Raw genomic sequence first — 6764 nt, 5'->3', positions numbered from 1 at the left:
TAGCACCAACACTACCACTCTGATGATGTGAAATCAATATGAACATTAGTGCCCTAATCACTGCTAATGTTCTTTATGATCGTTACCCATTTACTAATTAATTACAAGACATTTCTTTGATATTCATATTCACATGAATATCATTATTCACATGACTATCATTATGGTAATGGATGATATTTTGCCTGACAACAAGCTCTATATTTGGTAGGTGGAGCATGCTTCAATTCTAGACTAGTTATCTCCTATGAAGATCCTCAGCCTGATGCTGATATGTGTTTAAGCTCTGTTGCAGAAGACGTCACAGAGTAATGAGGGACTGTCTCTGTACTGCAGCATAGAGGCCAAGAGCTGGAGTGGTGGTGTTGGGATGGTGCGGTGTGGCTGGAATATAGAAGCACTTAATTCCAATTAGACTAAATTTGATTATTGTGCCCTGGCTGAGAATCCCAAAGCAATTTGTCTCCTTAAGCATTGAATCCATTTTAGGGGATCTTTGTTGCCATGGAGTAGGTTAGTTAATGAAGTGCTCACTGTTAGAGGTGTGTCAGTCGTCTATGACTGACAGGTTGTTTATCAGTATTGAGTGGGTCACAAAAGCAGCTATTTTAAATGCACAGCTTATATTAACGTGCACCAAGTCACAGTCATCTCTCCTATACCAAAGGCAGGGATTTGTGTCTTAAACTTTGCCAATAGAGTGAGGTGACAAAGTTCTTCAGTTCAGGAATGCCCAAAAATTAGGCAGTCTATTGTGAAATGATACAGGTACTTGGTTTTTACACTTTGAACAGGAATGCAATGAAAGCTGAAGAGATTAATTTCACATGATATTCATACAAATGTGTCATTATATTGAACCAGCCCAGTTATAACATTATAKTAAGCAATGTTGCAAAACAAAATCTTTTTTTTTTAAAGATCTGTGGCACAACCTCAATGTTGAATAATATTGCAAAATGGGATCCAACTTGGTACAACTTCATGGGATATGATAATACGAAGTTGACCCGTAGAGTGGACTTTTAAAAGAGATGATGAGCTACAATAATTTACATACAACTTAAATGACGTGTAAAGCATTTGAACAAATAGGTAAATAGCCTTACCTTGCGTAACTTTCACTCGCAGTTGGAATGTAGAACAAGCGCACAGAAAGATATGGTTCAAGGACTCAGGTTGAAAAAGTTATGAACTCTTCAATCAGATTTGACTGTATTTTCCATCTCTACGATGTGTAACGTTTGGTATGAAAACTGCTGGGAAGTTAGTAAGAAAACACGAATTCGTTTGTGGGAGTGACCACAAAGTTCAGTGAGACGTAATAGGAGGCTAGAGTAGCCCACTCCATAATGAACACTTCGGCGCGCCTCTCGTTCAGGGAAGGTACCAGGGAAGAAGAATAGCATGCTCCAGAAGAATGCTCGAGACCGTTAACTACCGCAGTAGTCTTAGCGTTTTATTTTCTAAAAACAGTTTTAGAATATGTCTTGCTGCCAGGATAGGTAGCGGGGGGGAAAAAGTGAAACGTTAACTTGAGGTCGGCTGTTCTTGGTTATCTCATCAGTTTTCATGGGGGTCGGTTAAGTTAAGATAACAAGGTGCAGCCTATGGCCAGATACCAGATACCGTATGGGCCATATGCCACACAGTAGACATGTTAGGGACCCTTCCATGGTATGTGCTCTATTGTAAACGTCATTGTCACATGTCTGGAAAAGGCCTCAATATGTATAAGCATACCTATACATTTAAAAAATATATGTAAACCATTGAAAACCCATTGATTATTACTTGATAATTCAGAAGAGGGAAGCCATTTAATCCACTAATAGTGTCTGCTTGGCTGACTGCATGGTCTATCACCAAGGCAGAGTGGAGTCATTATGGGAGTGCTCCTTTGATAGTGTACACATGAGACAGTGATTAATCAATCAGCTCTGTAGGAGGTGCACTTCTTGTCATTATAATGAGCTTGTGTCCCAGCCAAATTTGACAAATGGGATATTTTCTGCATGCAGGTTTTCTACCTGTCATTTGGGATGCCAGCCTGCTCCAACCTGAGTAACCTTGCAGCGTCATCCATTAAAATAGCCCTGTGCTACCTACATTTCCATCTCATTAACACCCTAAACCTCAGTGTACTCTGCCTCGGGACCCATCTGGTGTGTTCACAATAACATGCATCATTTCCCCATGCCTGAAGGCTTTTCTGGGTCTTTCTTACATGAACAAGAAGCTCCATCAGAACCTGTAAAAATAACTGAAGCGCGTAAACAAAACAGCATCAAAACATCTCACCTAGTCCCTGTCGCTTGCATGGCCAGCCCACTCATTGTATCCATTCCGTCCATATTTATTACACAAACCCGAAGCAGCCCAGCACAAAGTATAGACTACAGTACAGCTCCAGCACTGCGGGAGCGCAAGCAGGGAGCCCACTCAGCAGACATTTGCATAAGGTTAAGAGAGGTCAGTCAGGCATTTGCGAGGCTGACTGAACATTGTGTCGCACCTTTTGTCGCTCTGAGCACCCTCTCCTCTCACATCTGTGTTACCTAACTGCTCATTTGGTTAGGGTTAACGCTAACTGATCATTTGGTTAGGGTTAACGCTAACTGATCATTTGGTAAGGGTTAACTCTAACTGATCATTTGGTAAGGGTTAACGCAACTGATCATTTGGTTAGGGTTAACGCTAACTGATCATTTGGTTAGGGTTAACGCTAACTGATCATTTGGTAAGGGTTAGGGTTAACGCTAACTGGTCATTTGGTTAGGGTTAACGCTAACTGATCATTTGGTAAGGGTTAGGGTTAACGCTAACTGGTCATTTGGTTAGGGTTAGGGTTAACGCTAACTGATCATTTGGTAAGGTTTAGGGTTAATGCTAACTGATCATTGGGTTAGGGTTAACTCTAACTGATCATTTGGTTAGGGTTAGGGTTAACGCTAACTGATCATTTGGTAAGGGTTAACGCTAACTGATCATTTGGTTAGGGTTACCGCTAACTGATCATTTGGTAAGAGTTAGGGTTAACGCTAACTGGTCATTTGGTTAGGGTTAGGGTTAACGCTACTGATCATTTGGTAGGTTTAGGGTTAATGCTAACTGATCATTGGGTTAGGGTTAACTCTAACTGATCATTTGGTTAGGGTTAGGGTTAACGCTAACTGATCATTTGGTAAGGGTTAGAGTTAACGCTAACTGATCATTTGGTTAGGGTTAACTCTAACTGATCATTTGGTTAGGGTTACTGTTAACGCTAACTGATCATTTGGTTAGGGTTAACTCTAACTGATCATTTGGTTAGGGTTAGGGTTAACGCTAACTGGTCATTGGGTTAGGGTTAACTCTAACTGATCATTTGGTTAGGGTTAACTCTAACTGATCATTTGGTTAGGGTTACTGTTAACGCTAACTGGTCATTGGGTTAGGGTTGGGGTTAACGCTAACTGGTCATTGGGTTAGGGTTAGGGTTAACTCTAACTGATCATTTGGTTAGGGTTACTGTAACGCTAACTGCTCATTGGGTTAGGGTTAACTCTAACTGATCATTTGGTTAGGGTTGGGGTTAACGCTAACTGTTCATTGGTTAGGGTTACTGTTAAGCTAACTGCTCATTGGGTTAGGGTTAACTCTAACTGATCATTTGGTTAGGGTTGGGGTTAACTCTAACTGGTCAATTCGTTAGGGTTAACTCTAACTGAACATTGTTTTGTTTCTCAGTGAGTCGAGCAAGGCAGACCCAAGGCCAAGGAGTAACTGAGGCTGTTTAGAAAGCAGACCAAGCAGAGAAATGTACAGATGTAGGATTATTCATTTAAACCTATATTGTCACAGAAAATATAATGCAGCAACAGGATTTAACGTTTAATTCCATAATGTTGCTTGATCGGTGGTCAGCTATTAGCCTGGACAAAAGTAGGCTACATTGAAAAGTGCATTACGTTAATATTACCGTGTGTATGTTGTTTTTCAGTGAAATTTTATATAAATCACAAAGCTTATCTGATTTTCTGTGGTCAGGAAGATTCTCACCAACAAAAGACTGATCATATTAAGATCCTACATCGTTGTTATTGTTGTGTGTTTTAATGAGTTGCCCCTATGCACACAGCTGGAGCTTGGCTTGGCTTGTATGTGTGCACATATAGTGTATAGTGCGTAGGCATGCACATGTGTTCCTATTTTCCATTGTCTTTCATGGCAGACTGATTTGCCTGAGTGGAAGGGTGTCCATGTAGGAAATGTGTTATGCCATTACATTGTTAAAGGAATATGCAGTCATTCTGCAATTAAATCCAAACCTCTGGATTTGTACTGCTATTTGTTCAGGTTCTCTGACTGCCCATCAGACTGGACAGCCCAATACTGACAGATCATCACATTTTTATATTGCATGGATGCCATCAAATGTTCAGACCCTCACAAATCATCACGTAAATAATTCAAACTGTCAGTATGCAGGTTTTACAGGCAGTACAACCGGACCGGAGGTGCTTACGTATTCACATACTGTACAGGCATATATGAAATATTAGAAATTTGGTGTATGTTCGTGCAAAGTGCATGTGGTAAAGTATGTGTACATCCCATAAAGTCCACCCATGTTGTGTTGTCTTTTTGTGTCTCGGTGTGCAGTGTAGAGACATGGTTACCATGGTAACCACAATCCACATCTCCCACAGTGAGATACCCGGCCCCCTCCACCTCCTTCTCTCCTTACCGCCCTCTATCCTCCCTCTTTCTCCCCATTCCTCCTCTGTCTGTATTGATCAGTCAGTAGGCAAGCTCAGTTTCTGTTTCTCACCGGCAGGGCAGGGGAGGGAAGGGGAGTAGAGGGACCCATGGGACAGACATCCAATGTGCTGTAACCCAACGGCCCTAATAATGGGCCAGATTTCCTTCATTTTCCACAATGCGTAGCCATATTCTCATTCCCCACTCTGACAATCCCAATCGAGCCAGAACAGCAATGCCATGCTGCAGCGGCCTGGTGGTATGAGGGAGAGCTGGCCTGTGTCTGGTGCTAGGGATAGGGCTTAGGGGCTAGGTCAGGTGAGTGAGCCAAACACATAGAATATAAATCAACAGAACAAAACATTAGAAAAACAACAATAGAATGCCCACCCCAACTCACGCCCTGACCAACTAAAATAAAGACCATAAAATAAAGGAACCTAAGGTCATAAGAAGCGTGACACTAGGCTATAGAGACTGTGGCAACTATCCTTTTTAGTACAGCCCTAACCTCCACATAATAGTCCCATTTCATATTTGACCATTAACTGATCTTACTATGGCTATGATTAAATCTCAATTTTTATTTTTATTTATCAACATGCCTTACAAGCCTTCCTAACGAGGTTAAAAACAATCATAAAAAAGAAAAAATGTTAACACAAATTATGATAAATTGTTTGTATAACCAGGGGGGGCCATGCCCCAACACAACTACAAAATCGTATAAACTAGTACTTGCATTGCTTTATGCTTGCCTAGAGGGGTTCACCCCAGTGGCTGTGTTGTTTATGCTGTTAGGTACATATTTATATACTGTAGTGTATAGGTCAGATACTATACAGAGAGACTGTGTGTTAGCTTAATGTGGCTAATCCTATCACGCTCCCCAAGTGGTAAATGCTATATAATGAAGGTGATGAGTCATTGTGGAGTTACCCGTGGTTTGTGACCTGCTTGATTTCATTAACACTCTCAGGGTGGAATGGGGAGCACTAGAGGTCCTCTTGCTCTATAAACACCTCCACTAAACTCAAGAGCTTTTCTGGCAACAAGGCATTTTGGGCTCCTGAGTGGTGCGGTGGTCTAAGGGCACTGCATCTCAGTGCCCAGAGGCATCATTACAGACTCTGGTCGTTCCAGGCTGTATCACAAACACAGGCCATGATTGGAGGTTCCAAGGTGATGCACAATTGTGTCCCAGCGTTGTTTGCCCTTGGGCTGGCTGGCCCATTGTAAATAAGAATTTGTTCTATCTGAACTTGCCTAGTTAAATTTAAAGGTTAAAATAAAAGAATGCTTCTCACTACTGTCCAATGCAATGTTTCAAAGTGCTAATGACATGTGTGAGAAGCTGTGGTTGTTTGAGACTAAGAACGAATTGGGTCTATTAAGAAGACGGTACTATGATTCCGATGTGAGCTGACTGCGGCTGCATTAAAACCCCGCTGGCTACCGAATGAGACGTTCTTCATGCTCAGTGGGAAACTGTGAGCCCCAGATCTTTGCAGTGTGATCACATAGCAAAGTTTTGACGAGTAACTTTATCAATAGGCCCCGTCCCTTCCCCTGGAATGGTACACACACATTAATAATAGGCCAAGACTGCCCCATCAAGATATCAGAAGCTGTGGCATTGATATTGTTAATGTATACATGCCTTGGCATGCACATGTATGGTCGGGCGCGCACCCGCGTGCCTATGTGGTTAGAGGTGTTGGTCAAGTAACCCAGAAAGGTTGCCAAGATCTGAACCTCGAGCTGACAAGGTACAACCTGTCGTTCTGCCCCTGAACATGGCAGTGTAACCACTGTTTCCTAGCGTTCATTGAAAATAAGAAATTTTGTTCTTACTTGTGATCAACCCACTGCAAGATCTGGCGCTCTGGGGGCTGCCTAGTTAAATTAAAGGTACGTTTCAAAAGAAAAATTGTCGACCCCCTTCAATTTAAGGGCTTTATTGCAGTGAGAACATACGTTAGTAATTGTAGAAGCAGATAATACACCAAATGAAATTAAAC

At 41.8% G+C, this 6764-nt stretch overlaps 1 protein-coding gene and 1 long non-coding RNA gene across 3 annotated transcripts in view; both read right to left on the bottom strand.

Moving 5' to 3' along the window:
* Positions 1-1479, bottom strand: part of LOC111981621 (paralemmin-1) — a 29242-nt gene extending 27763 nt beyond the window's left edge. Inside the window, exon 1 of one of the 2 annotated variants that reach the window (XM_024012993.3) lies at positions 1110-1479. The gene's annotated coding sequence lies outside the window, so the exon portion shown is untranslated. The remainder of the gene's footprint in view (positions 1-1109) is intronic. The other variant, XM_024012991.3, reaches the window with a different exon arrangement.
* LOC139029381 (uncharacterized) overlaps positions 1-6764 on the bottom strand; it is a 235317-nt gene that overhangs the window by 171443 nt on the left and 57110 nt on the right. The window lies entirely within an intron of this gene.

This window comes from Salvelinus sp. IW2-2015, linkage group LG20 (assembly GCF_002910315.2).
Source record: "Salvelinus sp. IW2-2015 linkage group LG20, ASM291031v2, whole genome shotgun sequence".
NCBI lineage: Eukaryota > Metazoa > Chordata > Actinopteri > Salmoniformes > Salmonidae > Salvelinus > Salvelinus sp. IW2-2015.
This window is presented reverse-complemented; position numbering and strand designations above follow the sequence as displayed.